We start from the raw sequence: 18,847 nt of genomic DNA, 5'->3' as shown, positions 1-18,847 counted from the left end.
TGACACTCACTGACACTCTCAGACACTCTCTGTCACTCTCTGTCACTCTCAGACACTCTCTATCACTCTCTATCACTCTCTGACACTCTCTATCACTCTCTGACACTCACTGACACTCTCTGTCACTCTATGACATTCTCTGACACTCTCTATCACACTCTGACACTCTCTGACACTCTCTGACACTCTCCGATGCTCTCAGACACTCCCTTTAAATCTCCATCACTCTCTGACCCTCTCTGAAACTCTCTATCACTCTCTGACACTCTCTATCACTCTCTGAAACTCTCTATCACGCGCTATCACTCTCTGACACTCTCGATCACACTCTGAAACTCTCTGACACTCTCTGACACTCAATGACACTCTCTGACACTCCCTATCACTCTCTATCACTCTCTGACACTCTCTGACAATCTCTGACACCCTCAGACACTCTCTATCAATCTCTATCACTCTCTGACACTCTCTATCACTCTCTATCACTTTCTGACACTCTCTATCACTCTCTGACACTCTCTATCACTCTCTGAAACTCTCTGACACTCTCTATCACTCATGACACTCTCTGAAACTCTCTATCACTCAATATCACTCTCTGACACACTCTGACACACTCTGACACTCTCTGACACTCTCAGACACTCTCTATCACTCTTTATCACTCTCTATCCCTCTCTGATTCTCTCTGACACTCTCAGACACTCTCAGACACTCTCAATCACTCTCTGACTCTCTCTGACACACTCTGACACTCTCTGACACTCTCAGACACTCGTTTTCACTCTCAGACACCCTCTATCACTCTCTGACACTCTCTGACACTCTCAGACACTCTCAGACACTCTCAGACACTCTCAGAAACTCTCTGACACTCTCTGACACTCTCTGACACTCTCAGACACTCTCTGACACTCTCAGAAACTCTCTATCACTCTCTGACACTCTCTGACACTCTCTGTCACTCTCTATCACTCTCTGTCACTCTCTGACACTCTCTATCACTGTCTATCAATCTCTGACACTCTCTGAATCTCTCTGACAGTCTCTGACACTCTCTGACACTCTCAGACACTCTCTATCACTCTCTATCACTCTCTGACACACTGTGACAGTCTTTATCACTCTCGGACACTCTCTGACACTCTCTATAACTCTCTATCACTCTCTGACACACTCTGACACAATCAGACACTCTGTGACGCACTCTGACACTCTCTATCACTCTATGACACTCTCTGACGCTCTCTATCACTCTCTATCACTCTCTGACACTCTCTGACACTCTCTGACACTCTCTGACACTCTCTATCACCCTCTGACACTCTCTGACACTCTCTGACACTCTCAGACACTCTCTGACACTCTCAGAAACTCTCTATCATTCTCTATTACTCTCTGACACACTCTGACACTCTCAGACACATTCAATCACTCTCTATCACTCTCTGACCATCTTTGTCACTCTCGATCACTCTATGACACTCTCTGACATTCTCTATCACTCTCTATTACTGTCTGACACACTCTGACACTCTCTGACACTCTCAGACACACTCTGACACTCTCTGACATTCTCAGACACATTCTATCACTCTCTGACACTCTCAGACACTCTCTGACCCTCTCAGAATCTCGCTCTCACTCTCTGAAACTCTCAGACACTCTCTATCACTCTCTGACACTCTCTATCACTCTCTGACATTCTCAGACACTCTCTATCACTCTCTGAAACTCTATCACTCTCTGACACTCTCTATCACTCTCTGACACTCACTGACACTCTCAGACACTCTCTGTCACTCTCAGACACTCTCTATCACTCTCTATCACTCGCTGACACTCTCTATCACTCTCTGACACTCACTGACACTCTCTGTCACTCTATGACTCTCTCTGACACTCTCTATCACACTCTGACACTCTCTGACACTCTCCGATGCTCTCAGACACTCACTATAAATCTCCATCACTCTCTGACCCTCTCAGACACTCTCTATCACTCTCTATCACTCTCTGACACACTGTGACAGTCTTTATCACTCTCGGACACTCTCTGACACTCTCTATAACTCTCTATCACTCTCTGACACACTCTGACACAATCAGACACTCTGTGACGCACTCTGACACTCTCTATCACTCTATGACACTCTCTGACGCTCTCTATCACTCTCTATCACTCTCTGACACTCTCTGACACTCTCTGACACTCTCTGACACTCTCTATCACCCTCTGACACTCTCTGACACTCTCTGACACTCTCAGACACTCTCTGACACTCTCAGAAACTCTCTATCATTCTCTATTACTCTCTGACACACTCTGACACTCTCAGACACATTCAATCACTCTCTATCACTCTCTGACCATCTTTGTCACTCTCGATCACTCTATGACACTCTCTGACATTCTCTATCACTCTCTATTACTGTCTGACACACTCTGACACTCTCTGACACTCTCAGACACACTCTGACACTCTCTGACATTCTCAGACACATTCTATCACTCTCTGACACTCTCAGACACTCTCTGACCCTCTCAGAATCTCGCTCTCACTCTCTGAAACTCTCAGACACTCTCTATCACTCTCTGACACTCTCTATCACTCTCTGACATTCTCAGACACTCTCTATCACTCTCTGAAACTCTATCACTCTCTGACACTCTCTATCACTCTCTGACACTCACTGACACTCTCAGACACTCTCTGTCACTCTCAGACACTCTCTATCACTCTCTATCACTCGCTGACACTCTCTATCACTCTCTGACACTCACTGACACTCTCTGTCACTCTATGACTCTCTCTGACACTCTCTATCACACTCTGACACTCTCTGACACTCTCTGACACTCTCCGATGCTCTCAGACACTCACTATAAATCTCCATCACTCTCTGACCCTCTCTGACACTCTCTATCACTCTCTGACACTCTCTATCACTCTCTGAAACTCTCTATCACGCGCTATCACTCTCTGACACTCTCTATCACACTCTGAAACTCTCTGACACTCTCTGACACTCAATGACACTCTCTGACACTCCCTATCACTCTCTATCACTCTCTGACACTCTCTGACAATCTCTGACACCCTCAGACACTCTATATCAATCTCTATCACTCTCTGACACTCTCTATCACTCTCTGACACTCTCTATCACTCTCTGAAACTCTCTGACACTCTCTATCACTCATGACACTCTCTGAAACTCTCTATCACTCAATATCACTCTCTGACACACTCTGACACACTCTGACACTCTCAGACACTCTCTATCACTCTTTATCACTCTCTGGCACTCTCTGACACTCTCTGACACTCTCTATCACTCTTTATCACTCTCTGGCACTCTCTGACACTCTCTGACACTCTCAGACACATTCAATCACTCTCTATCACTCTCTGACACAATTTGACATTCTCGATCCCTCTATGACACTCTCAGACACTCTCTATCACTCTCTATTTCTCTCTGACACACTCTGACACTCTCTGACACTCTCAGACACTCTCTATCACTCTCTGACACTCTCTATCCCTCTCTGACTCTCTCTGACACTCTCTGACACTCACAGACACTCTCAGACACTCTCAATCACTCTCTGACTCTCTCTGACACACTCTGACACTCTCTGACACTCTCAGACACTCTCTGACACTCTCAGAAACTCTCTATCACTCTCTGACACTCTCTGACACTCTCTATCACTCCCTGACACTCTCTGACACTCTCAGACACTCTCTGACACTCTCAGAAACTCTCTATCACTCTCTATTACTCTCTGACACACTCTGACACTCTCAGACACATTCAATCACTCTCTATCACTCTCTGACCATCTTTGTCACTCTCGATCACTCTATGACACTCTCTGACATACTCTATCTCTCTCTATTACTGTCTGATACACTCTGACACTCTCTGACACTCTCAGACACACTCTGACACTCTCTGACATTCTCAGACACATTCTATCACTCTCTGACAATCTCAGACACTCTCTGACACTCTCAGACACTCTCTATCACTCTCTAACACTCTCTATCACTCTCAGACACTCTCAGACACTCTCAATCACTCTCACACACTCTCACGCACTCTCAGACAATCTCTATCACACTCAGACACTCTCTATCACTCTCTGACACACTCTGACACACTCTGACACTCTCTGACACTCTCAGACACTCTCTATCACTCTTTATCACTCTCTATCCCTCTCTGATTCTCTCTGACACTCTCAGACACTCTCAGACACTCTCAATTACTCTCTGACTCTCTCTGACACACTCTGACACTCTCTGACTCTCTCAGACTCTCTCTATCACTCTATGACACTCTCTGACACTCTCTATCACTCTCTATCACTCTCTGGCACTCTCTGACACACTGAGACACTCTCTATCACTCTCTATCACTCTCTGACACACTCTATCACTCAATGACATTCTCAGACACTCTCTATCACTCTCTGACACTCACTGACACTCTCAGACACTCTCTGTCACTCTCTGTCACTCTCAGACACTCTCTATCACTCTCTATCACTCTCTGACACTCTCTATCACTCTCTGACACTCACTGACACTCTCTGTCACTCTATGACATTCTCTGACACTCTCTATCACACTCTGACACTCTCTGACACTCTCTGACACTCTCCGATGCTCTCAGACACTCCCTTTAAATCTCCATCACTCTCTGACCCTCTCTGAAACTCTCTATCACTCTCTGACACTCTCTATCACTCTCTGAAACTCTCTATCACGCGCTATCACTCTCTGACACTCTCGATCACACTCTGAAACTCTCTGACACTCTCTGACACTCAATGACACTCTCTGACACTCCCTATCACTCTCTATCACTCTCTGACACTCTCTGACAATCTCTGACACCCTCAGACACTCTCTATCAATCTCTATCACTCTCTGACACTCTCTATCACTCTCTATCACTCTCTGACACTCTCTATCACTCTCTGAAACTCTCTGACACTCTCTATCACTCATGTCACTCTCTGAAACTCTCTATCACTCAATATCACTCTCTGACACACTCTGACACACTCTGACACTCTCTGACACTCTCAGACACTCTCTATCACTCTTTATCACTCTCTATCCCTCTCTGATTCTCTCTGACACTCTCAGACACTCTCAGACACTCTCAATCACTCTCTGACTCTCTCTGACACACTCTGACACTCTCTGACACTCTCAGACACTCGCTTTCACTCTCAGACACCCTCTATCACTCTCTGACACTCTCTGACACTCTCAGACACTCTCTGACACTCTCAGAAACTCTCTGACACTCTCTGACACTCTCTGACACTCTCTGACACTCTCAGACACTCTCTGACACTCTCAGAAACTCTCTATCACTCTCTGACACTCTCTGACACTCTCTGTCACTCTCTATCACTCTCTGTCACTCTCTGACACTCTCTATCACTGTCTATCAATCTCTGACACTCTCTGAATCTCTCTGACAGTCTCTGACACTCTCTGACACTCTCAGACACTCTCTATCACTCTCTATCACTCTCTGACACACTGTGACAGTCTTTATCACTCTCGGACACTCTCTGACACTCTCTATAACTCTCTATCACTCTCTGACACACTCTGACACAATCAGACACTCTGTGACGCACTCTGACACTCTCTATCACTCTATGACACTCTCTGACGCTCTCTATCACTCTCTATCACTCTCTGACACTCTCTGACACTCTCTGACACTCTCTGACACTCTCTATCACTCTCTGACACTCTCTGACACTCTCTGACACTCTCAGACACTCTCTGACACTCTCAGAAACTCTCTATCATTCTCTATTACTCTCTGACACACTCTGACACTCTCAGACACATTCAATCACTCTCTATCACTCTCTGACCATCTTTGTCACTCTCGATCACTCTATGACACTCTCTGACATTCTCTATCACTCTCTATTACTGTCTGACACACTCTGACACTGTCTGACACTCTCAGACACACTCTGACACTCTCTGACATTCTCAGACACATTCTATCACTCTCTGACACTCTCAGACACTCTCTGACCCTCTCAGAATCTCGCTCTCACTCTCTGAAACTCTCAGACACTCTCTATCACTCTCTGACATTCTCAGACACTCTCTATCACTCTCTGAAACTCTATCACTCTCTGACACTCTCTATCACTCTCTGACACTCACTGACACTCTCAGACACTCTCTGTCACTCTCAGACACTCTCTATCACTCTCTATCACTCGCTGACACTCTCTATCACTCTCTGACACTCACTGACACTCTCTGTCACTCTATGACTCTCTCTGACACTCTCTATCACACTCTGACACTCTCTGACACTCTCTGACACTCTCCGATGCTCTCAGACACTCACTATAAATCTCCATCACTCTCTGACCCTCTCTGACACTCTCTATCACTCTCTGACACTCTCTATCACTCTCTGAAACTCTCTATCACGCGCTATCACTCTCTGACACTCTCTATCACACTCTGAAACTCTCTGACACTCTCTGACACTCAATGACACTCTCTGACACTCCCTATCACTCTCTATCACTCTCTGACACTCTCTGACAATCTCTGACACCCTCAGACACTCTATATCAATCTCTATCACTCTCTGACACTCTCTATCACTCTCTGACACTCTCTATCACTCTCTGAAACTCTCTGACACTCTCTATCACTCATGACACTCTCTGAAACTCTCTATCACTCAATATCACTCTCTGACACACTCTGACACACTCTGACACTCTCTGACACTCTCAGACACTCTCTATCACTCTTTATCACTCTCTGGCACTCTCTGACACTCTCTGACACTCTCAGACACATTCAATCACTCTCTATCACTCTCTGACACAATTTGACATTCTCGATCCCTCTATGACACTCTCAGACACTCTCTATCACTCTCTATTGCTCTCTGACACACTCTGACACTCTCTGACACTCTCTGACACTCTCAGACACTCTCTATCACTCTCTGACACTCTCTATCCCTCTCTGACTCTCTCTGACTCTCTCTGACACTCACAGACACTCTCAGACACTCTCAATCACTCTCTGACTCTCTCTGACACACTCTGACACTCTCTGACACTCTCAGACACTCTCTGACACTCTCAGAAACTCTCTATCACTCTCTGACACTCTCTGACACTCTCTATCACTCCCTGACACTCTCTGACACTCTCAGACACTCTCTGACACTCTCAGAAACTCTCTATCACTCTCTATTACTCTCTGACACACTCTGACACTCTCAGACACATTCAATCACTCTCTATCACTCTCTGACCATCTTTGTCACTCTCGATCACTCTATGACACTCTCTGACATACTCTATCTCTCTCTATTACTGTCTGATACACTCTGACACTCTCTGACACTCTCAGACACACTCTGACACTCTCTGACATTCTCAGACACATTCTATCACTCTCTGACAATCTCAGACACTCTCTGACACTCTCAGACACTCTCTATCACTCTCTAACACTCTCTATCACTCTCAGACACTCTCAGACACTCTCAATCACTCTCACACACTCTCACGCACTCTCAGACAATCTCTATCACACTCAGACACTCTCTATCACTCTCTGACACTCTCTGACAGTCTCAGACACTCTCTGTCACTCTCTGACACTCTCTGACACTCTCAGACACTGTCAGACACTCTCTGACACTCTCTGACACTCTCAGACACTTTCAGACTCTCTCAGAAACTCTCAATCAGTCTCAGACACTCTCAGACACTCTCTGATACTCTCTGACACTCTCAGACACTCTCTGACACTCTCAGACACTCTCAATCACTCTCTATCACTCTCTGACACTCTCTATCACTCTCTGACACTCTCTGACACTCTCAGACACTCTCTGACACTCTCAGACACCCTCAATCACTCTCTGACTCTCTCTGACACACTCTGACACTCTCAGACACTCTGTATCACTTTCTGACACTCTCTGACACTCTCTGACAGTCTCATACACTCTCTATCACTCTCTATCAACCTCTGACACTCTATATCACTCTATGAAACTCTCTGACACTCTCTGACACTCAATCACCCTCTCTGACACTCCCTATCACTCTCTATCACTCTCTGACACTCTCTGACTCTCTCAGACACTCTCTATCACTCTCTGACACTCTCTATCAATCTTTATCACTCTCTGACAATCTCAGACACTCTCTATCACTCTCTCTCACTCTCTGACACTCTCTGACACTTTCTGACAATCTCAGACTCTCACAGACACTCTCTATCACTCTCTGACAATCAGTGATACTCTCAGACATTCTCTGTCACTCTCAGACACTCTCTGTCACTCTCTGTCACTCTCTGTCACTCTCAGACACACTCAGACACACTCAGACACTCTCAGACACTCTCTATCACACTCTGAAACTCTCTATCACTCCCTGACACTCTCTTTCGCTCTCTGACATACTCTGACACTCTCTGACAATCTCAGACACTCTCTATCACTCTCTCTCGCTCTCTGACACTCTCTGACACTTTCTGACAATCTCAGACTCTCACAGACACTCTCTATCACTCTCTGACAATCAGTGATACTCTCAGACATTCTCTGTCACTCTCAGACACTCTCTGTCACTCTCTGTCACTCTCTGTCACTCTCAGACACACTCAGACACACTCAGACACTCTCAGACACTCGCTATCACACTCTGAAACTCTCTATCACTCCCTGACACTCTCTTTCGCTCTCTGACACACTCTGACACTCTCTGACACTCTCAGACACACTCTATCACTCTCTATCATTCTCTGACACTCTCTGACCCTCTCAGAATCTCTCTCTCACTCTCTGAAACTCTCAGACACTCTCTATCACTCTCTGACACTCTCTATCACTCTCTGACATTCTCAGACACTCTCTATCACTCTCTGAAACTCTCTATCACTCTCTGACACTCTCTATCACTCTCTGACACTCTCTGACCCTCTCAGAATCTCTCTCTCACTCTCTGAAACTCTCAGACACTCTCTATCACTCTCTGACACTCTCTATCACACTCTGACACTCTCTGACACTCTCTGACACTCTCCGATGCTCTCAGACACTCCCTATAAATCTCCATCACTCTCTGACCCTCTCTGACACTCACTATCACTCTCTGACACTCTCTATCACTCTCTGAAACTCTCTATCACGCGCTATCACTCTCTGACACTCTCTATCACACTCTGAAACTCTCTGACACTCTCTGACACTCAATGACACTCTCTGACACTCCCTATCACTCTCTATCACTCTCTGACACTCTCTGACAATCTCTGACACCCTCAGACACTCTCTATCAATCTCTATCACTCTCTGACACTCTCTGTCACTCTCTATCACTTTCTGACACTCTCTATCACTCTCTGACACTCTCTATCACTCTCTGAAACTCTCTGACATTCTCTAACACTCATGACACTCTCTGAAACTCTCTATCACTCAATATCACTCTCTGACACTCTCTGATACACTCTGACACTCTCTGACTCTCTCTGACACTCTCAGACACTGTCAATCACTCTCTGACTCTCTCTGACACACTCTGACACTCTCTGACACTCTCAGACACTCGCTTTCACTCTCAGACAACCTCTATCACTCTCTGACACTCTCTGACACTCTCAGACACTCTCTGACACTCTCAGAAACTCTCTATCACTCTCTGACACTCTCTGACACTCTCTGACACTCACAGACACTCTCTGACACTCTCAGAAACTCTCTATCACTCTCTGACACTCTCTGACACTCTCTGTCACTCTCTATCACTCTCTGTCACTCTCTGACACTCTCTATCACTGTCTATCAATCTCTGACACTCTCTGAATCTCTCTGACAGTCTCTGACACTCTCTGACACTCTCAGACACTCTCTGTCACTCTCTATCACTCTCTGACACACTGTGACAGTCTCTATCACTCTCGGACACTCTCTGACACTCTCTATCACTCTCTGACACACTCTGACACAATCAGACACTCTGTGACGCACTCTGACACTCTCTATCACTCTATGACACTCTCTGACGCTCTCTATCACTCTCTATCACTCTCTGACACTCTCGATCACTCTCTGACACTCTCTGACACTCTCTGACACTCTCTATCACTCTCTGACACTCTCTGACACTCTCTGACACTCTCAGACACTCTCTGACACTCTCAGAAACTCTCTATCACTCTCTATTACTCTCTGACACACTCTGACACTCTCAGACACATTCAATCACTCTCTATCACTCTCTGACCATCTTTGTCACTCTCGATCACTCTATGACACTCTCTGACATTCTCTATCACTCTCTATTACTGTCTGACACACTCTGACACTCTCTGACACTCTCAGACACACTCTGACACTCTCTGACATTCTCAGACACATTCTATCACTCTCTGACACTCTCAGACACTCTCTGACCCTCTCAGAATCTCTCTCTCACTCTCTGAAACTCTCAGACACTCTCTATCACTCTCTGACACTCTCTATCACTCTCTGACATTCTCAGACACTCTCTATCACTCTCTGAAACTCTCTATCACTCTCTGACACTCTCTATCACTCTCTGACACTCACTGACACTCTCAGACACTCTCTGTCACTCTCAGACACTCTATATCACTCTCTATCACTCGCTGACACTCTCTATCACTCTCTGACACTCACTGACACTCTCTGTCACTCTATGACTCTCCCTGACACTCTCTATCACACTCTGACACTCTCTGACACTCTCTGACACTCTCCGATGCTCTCAGACACTCACTATAAATCTCCATCACTCTCTGACCCTCTCTGACACTCTCTATCACTCTCTGACACGCTCTATCACTCTCTGAAACTCTCTATCACGCGCTATCACTCTCTGACACTCTCTATCACACTCTGAAACTCTCTGACACTCTCTGACACTCAATGACACTCTCTGACACTCCCTATCACTCTCTATCACTCTCTGACACTCTCTGACAATCTCTGACACCCTCAGACACTCTATTAGAATTAGAATTAGAATATTACAGCGCAGTACAGGCCCTTCGGCCCTCGATGTTGCGCCGATCATCTGACCTACACTATTCCATTTACATCCATATGTCTATCCAATGACCACTTAAATGCCCTTAAAGTTGGCGAGTCTACTACTGTTGCAGGCAGGGCGTTCCACGCCCCTCCTACTCTCTGCGTAAAGAAACTACCTCTGACATCTGTCCTATATCTTTCACCCCTCAACTTAAAGCTATGTCCCCTCGTGTTTGCCATCCTCATCCGAGGAAAAAGACTCTCACTATCCACCCTATCTAACCCTCTGATTATCTTGTATGTCTCTATTAAGTCACCTCTCCTCCTCCTTCTCTCTAACGAAAACAACCCCAAGTCCCTCAGCCTTTCCTCGTAAGACCTTCCTTCCATACCAGGCAACATCCTAGTAAATCTCCTCTGCACCCTTTCCAAAGCTTCGACATCCTTCCTATAATGCGGTGACCAGAACTGCACGCAATACTCCAGGTGCGGCCTCACCAGAGTTTTGTACAGCTGCATCATGACCCCGTGGCTCTGAAACTCGATCCCCCTACTAATAAAGGCTAACACACCATATGCCTTCTTAACAGCCCTATTAACCTGGGTAGCAACTTTCAGGGATTTATCTACCTGGATACCAAGATCTCTCTGCTCATCTACACTACCAAGAATCTTCCCATTAGCCCAGTACTCTGCATTGCTGTTACTCCTTCCAAAGTGAATCACCTCACACTTCTCCGCATTAAACTCCATTTGCCATCTCTCAGCCCAGCTCTGCAGCCTATCTATGTCCCTCTGTACCCTACAACACCCTTCGACACTATCCACAACTCCACCGACCTTCGTGTCATCCGCAAATTTACTAACCCACCCTTCTACACCCTCATCCAGGTCGTTTATAAAAATGACAAACAGCAGTGGCCCCAAAACAGAACCTTGCGGTACACCACTAGTAACTAAACTCCAGGATGAACATTTGCCATCAACCACCACCCTCTGTCTTCTTTCAGCTAGCCAATTTCTGATCCAAAGCTCTAAATCACCTTCAACCCCATACTTGCGTATTTTCTGCAATAGCCTACCGTGGGGAACCTTATCAAACGCCTTACTGAAATCCATATACACCACATCCACGGCTTTACCCTCATCCACCTGTTTGGTCACCTTCTCGAAAAACTCAATAAGGTTTGTGAGGCACGACCTACCTTTCACAAAACCGTGCTGACTATCGCAAATGAACTTATTCTTTTCAAGATGATTATAAATCCTGTCTCTTATAACCTTTTCCAACATTTTACCCACAACCGAAGTAAGGCTCACAGGTCTATAATTACCAGGGCTGTCTCTACTCCCCTTCTTGAACAAGGGGACAACATTTGCTATCCTCCAGTCCTCCGGCACTACTCCTGTCGACAATGACGACTTAAAGATCAACAACAACGGCTCTGCAATCTCCTCCCTGGCTTCCCAGAGAATCCTAGGATAAATCCCATCTGGCCCAGGGGACTTATCTATTTTCACTCTTTCCAAAATTGCTAACATCTCCTCCTTGTGAATCTCAATCCCATCTAGCCTAGTAGGCTGTATCTCAGTAATCTCCTCGGCAACATTTTCTTTCTCTACTGTAAATACTGACGAAAAATATTCATTTAACGCTTCCCCTATCTCCTCTGATTCCGCACACAACTTCCCACTACTATCCTTGATTGGCCCTGTTCTAACTCTTATCATTCGTTTATTCCTGATATACCTATAGAAAGCCTTAGGGTTTTCTTTGATCCTATCCGCCAATGACTTCTCGTGTCCTCTCCTTGCTCTTCTTAGCCCTCCCTTTAGATCCTTCCTGGCTAGCTTGTAACTCCCAAGCGCCCTAACTGAGCCTTCACGTCTCATCCTAACATAAGCCGCCCTCTTCCTCTTGACAAGCGCTTCAACTTCTTGAGTAAACCACGGCTCCCTTGCTCGACAACTTCCTCCCTGCCTGACAGGTACATACTTATCAAGGACACGCATTAGCTGCTCCTTGAATAAGCTCCACATTTCGTTTGTGCCCATCCCCTGCAGTTTCCTTCCCCATCCTACACATCCTAAATCTTGCCTAATCGCGTCATAATTTCCTTTCCCCCAGCTATAATTCTTGCCCTGCGGTATATACCTGTCCCTGTCCATCGCTAAGGTAAACCTAACCTAATTGTGATCACTATCGCCAAAGTGCTCACCTACATCTAAATCGAACACCTGGCCGGGTTCATTACCCAGTACCAAATCCAATGTGGCATCGCCCCTGGTTGGCCTGTCCACATACTGTGTCAGAAAACCCTCCTGCACACACTGGACAAAAACAGACCCATCTAAAGTACTCGAACTATAGTATTTCCAGTCAATATTTGGAAAGTTAAAGTCCCCCATAACCACTACCCTGTTACTCTCGCTCCTGTCGAGAATCATCTTCGCTATCCTTTCCTCTACATCTCTGGAACTATTCGGAGGTCTATAGAAAACTCCCAACAGGGTGACCTCTCCTCTCCTGTTTCTAACCTCGGCCCATACTACCTCAGTAGACGAGTCCTCAAACGTCCATTCTGCCGCTGTAATACTTTCCTTGATTAACAATGCCACACCCCCCCCTCTATCGCTCTCTGACACTCTCTATCACTCTCTGACACACTCTATCACTCTCTGAAACTCTCTGACACTCTCTGTCACTCATGACACTCTCTGAAACTCTCTATCACTCAATATCACTCTCTGACACACTCGGACACTCTCTGACACTCTCAGACACTCTCTATCACTCTTTATCACTCTCTGGCACTCTCTGACACTCTCTGACACTCTCAGACACATTCAATCACTCTCTATCACTCTCTGACACAATTTGACATTCTCGATCCCTCTATGACACTCTCAGACACTCTCTATCACTCTCTATTGCTCTCTGACACACTCTGACACTCTCTGACACTCTCTGACACTCTCAGACACTCTCTATCACTCTCTGACACTCTCTATCCCTCTCTGACTCTCTCTGACACTCTCAGACACTCTCAGACACTCTCAATCACTCTCTGACTCTCTCTGACACACTCTGACATTCTCTGACACTCTCAGACACTCTCTTTCACTCTCAGAAACTCTCTATCACACTCTGACACTCTCTGACACTCTCAGACACTCTCTGACACTCTCAGAAACTCTCTATCACTCTCTGACACTCTCTGACACTCTCTATCACTCTCTGACACTCTCTGACACTCTCAGACACTCTCTGACACTCTCAGAAACTCTCTATCACTCTCTATTACTCTCTGACACACTCTGACACTCTCAGACACATTCAATCACTCTCTATCACTCTCTGACCATCTTTGTCACTCTCGATCACTCTATGACACTCTCTGACATTCTCTATCACTCTCTATTACTGTCTGATACACTCTGACACTCTCTGACACTCTCAGACACACTCTGACACTCTCTGACATTCTCAGACACATTCTATCACTCTCTGACACTCTCTGACACTCTCAGACACTCTCTATCACTCTCTGACACTCTCTGACACTCTCTGACACTCTCAGACACTGTCAGACACTCTCTGACACTCTCTGACACTCTCAGACACTTTCAGACTCTCTCAGAAACTCTCAATCACTCTCAGACACTCTCAGACACTCTCTGACACTCTCTGACACTCTCAGACACTCTCTGACACTCTCAGACACTCTCAATCACTCTCTATCACTCTCTGACACTCTCTATCACTCTCTGACACTCTCTGACACTCGCAGACACTCTCAGACACCCTCAATCGCTCTCTGACTCTCTCTGACACACTCTGACACTCTCTGACACTCTCAGACACTCTGTATCACTTTCTGACACTCTCTGACACTCTCTGACAGTCTCATACACTCTCTATCACTCTCTATCAACCTCTGACACTCTATATCACTCTCTGAAACTCTCTGACACTCTCTGACACTCAATCACCCTCTCTGACACTCCCTATCTCTCTCTATCACTCTCTGACACTCTCTGACTCTCTCAGACACTCTCTATCACTCTCTGACACTCTCTATCCCTCTCTGACTCTCTCTGACACTCTCAGACACTCTCAGACACTCTCAGACACTCTCAATCACTCTCTGACTCTCTCTGACACACTCTGACACTCTCTGACACTCTCAGACACTCTCTTTCACTCTCAGAAACTCTCCATCACACTCTGACACTCTCTGACACTCTCAGACACTCTCTGACACTCTCAGAAACTCTCTATCACTCTCTGACACTCTCTGACACTCTCTATCACTCCCTGACACTCTCTGACACTCTCAGACACTCTCTGACACTCTCAGAAACTCTCTATCACTCTCTATTACTCTCTGACACACTCTGACACTCTCAGACACATTCAATCACTCTCTATCACTCTCTGACCATCTTTGTCACTCTCGATCACTCTATGACACTCTCTGACATTCTCTATCACTCTCTATCACTGTCTGATACACTCTGACACTCTCTGACACTCTCAGACACACTCTGACACTCTCTGACATTCTCAGACACATTCTATCACTCTCTGACACTCTCTGACACTCTCAGACACTCTCTATCACTCTCTAACACTCTCTATCACTCTCAGACACTCTCAGACACTCTCAATCACTCTCACACACTCTCACGCACTCTCAGACAATCTCTATCACACTCAGACACTCACTATCACTCTCTGACACTCTCTGACACTCTCAGACACTCTCTATCACTCTCTGACATTCTCTGACACTCTCTGACACTCTCAGACACTGTCAGACACTCTCTGACACTCTCTGACACTCTCAGACACTTTCAGACTCTCTCAGAAACTCTCAATCTCTCTCAGACACTCTCAGACACTCTCTGACACTCTCTGACACTCTCAGACACTCTCTGACACTCTCAGACACTCTCAATCACTCTCTATCACTCTCTGACACTCTCTATCACTCTCTGACACTCTCTGACACTCGCAGACACTCTCAGACACCCTCAATCGCTCTCTGACTCTCTCTGACACACTCTGACACTCTCTGACACTCTCAGACACTCTGTATCACTTTCTGACACTCTCTGACACTCTCTGACAGTCTCATACACTCTCTATCACTCTCTATCAACCTCTGACACTCTATATCACTCTCTGAAACTCTCTGACACTCTCTGACACTCAATCACCATCTCTGACACTCCCTATCTCTCTCTATCACTCTCTGACACTCTCTGACTCTCTCAGACACTCTCTATCACTCTCTGACACTCTCTATCAATCTTTATCACTCTCTGACAATCTCAGACACTCTCTATCACTCTCTCTCACTCTCTGACACTTTCTGACACTTTCAAACAATCTCAGACTCTCACAGACACTCTCTATCACTCTCTGACAATCAGTGATACTCTCAGACATTCTCTGTCACTCTCAGACACTCTCTCTCACTCTCTGACACTTTCTGACACTTTCTGACAATCTCAGACTCTCACAGACACTCTCTATCACTCTCTGACAATCAGTGATACTCTCAGACATTCTCTGTCACTCTCAGACACTCTCTGTCACTCTCTGTCACTCTCTGTCACTCTTAGACACACTCAGACACACTCAGACACTCTCAGACACTCTCTATCACACTCTGAAACTCTCTATCACTCCCTGACACTCTCTTTCGCTCTCTGACACACTCTGACACTCTCTGACAATCTCAGACACTCTCTTTCACTCTCTCTCGCTCTCTGACACTCTCTGACACTTTCTGACAATCTCAGACTCTCACAGACACTCTCTATCACTCTCTGACAATCAGTGATACTCTCAGACATTCTCTGTCACTCTCAGACACTCTCTGTCACTCTCTATCACTCTCTGACACTCTCTATCACTCTCTGACACTCACTGACACTCTCTGTCACTCTATGACTTTCTCTGACACTCTCTATCACACTCTGACACTCTCTATCACTCTCTGACACTCTATATCACTCTCTGAAACTCTCTGACACTCTCTGAAACTCAATGACACTCTCTGACACTCCCTATCACTCTCTATCACTCTCTGACACTCTCTGACTCTCTCAGACACTCTCTATCACTCTCTGACACTCTCTATCAATCTTTATCTCTCTCTCTCACTCTCTGACACTCTCTGACAATCTCAGACACTCTCAGACACTCTCTATCACTCTCTGACACTCACTGACACTCTCAGACTTTCTCTGTCACTCTCAGACACTCTCTGTCACTCTCCATCACTCTCTGACACTCTAACACTCTCAGACACTCTCCGTCACTCTCAGACACTCTCTGTCACTCTCAGACACTCTCAGACACTCTCTATCACACTCTGAAACTCTCTATCACTCTCTGACATTCTCAGACACTCTCCATCACTCTCTGAAACACTTTATCACTCTCTGTCACAGTCAGACACTCTCTATCATTCTCTATCACACTCTGGCGCTCTCTGACACTCTCAGACACTCTCTATCGCTCTCTAAATCTTTCTTACACACTCTGACTCTCTCTGACACTCTCTGACTCTCTCTGACACTCTCGATCACTCTATGACACTCTCTGACACTCTCCATCACTCTCTATTACTCTCTGACACACTCTGACACTCTCAGACACATTCAATCACTCTCGATCACTCTATGCCACTCTCTGACATTCTCTATCACTCTCTATTACTGTCTGACACACTCTGACACTCTCTGACACTCTCAGACATACTCTGACACTCTCAGACTCCCTCTGACACTCTCAGAAACTCTCTATCACTCTCAGACACTCTTGACACTCTCGGTCACTCTATGACTCTCATTGACACCCTCTATCAATCTCTATTACTCTCTGACACACTCTGACACTCTCAGACACATTCAATCACTCTCTATCACTCTCTGACACTCTTTGTCACTCTCGATCACTCTATGACACTCTTTGACATTCTCTATCACTCTCCATTACTGTCTGACACACTCTGACACTCTCAGACACTCTCAGACACAATCTGAAACTCTCTGACACTCTCAGACACACTCTATCACTCTCTGACACTCTCTGTCACTCTCAGACTCTCTCAGACACTCTCTGACACTCTCAGACACTCTCTATCACTCTCTATCACGCTCTATCACTCTCAGACACTCTCAATCACTCTCAGACACTCTCTGACACTCTCAATCACTCTCAGACACTCTCTGACACTCTCAGACACTCTCTATCACTCTCAGACACTCTCAGACACTCTCAGACACTCACTATCACTCTCTATCACTCTCTATCACTCTCTGACACTCTATATCACTCTCTGAAACTCTCTGACACTCTCTGAAACACAATGACACTCTCTGACACTCCCTATTACTCTCTATCACTCTCTGACACTCTCTGACAATCTCTGACACCCTCAGACACTCTCTATCACTCTCTGAAACGCTCTATCACTCTCTGACACTCTCTGACACTCTCTATCACTCTCTGACACTCACTGACACGCTCAGACACTCTCTGTCTCTCTCTGACACTCTCTATCACTCTCTGACACTCACTGACACTCTCTGTCACTCTATGACTCTCTCTGACACTCTCTATCACGCTCTGACACTCACTGACACTCTCCGACGCTCTCAGACACTCACTATAACTCTCTATCACTCTCTGACCCTCTCTGACACTCTCTATCACTCTCTGACACTC

This window comes from Heterodontus francisci, chromosome X (assembly GCF_036365525.1).
Source record: "Heterodontus francisci isolate sHetFra1 chromosome X, sHetFra1.hap1, whole genome shotgun sequence".
Classification (NCBI taxonomy): domain Eukaryota; kingdom Metazoa; phylum Chordata; class Chondrichthyes; order Heterodontiformes; family Heterodontidae; genus Heterodontus; species Heterodontus francisci.
Note: the sequence above shows the minus strand (reverse complement) of the source record.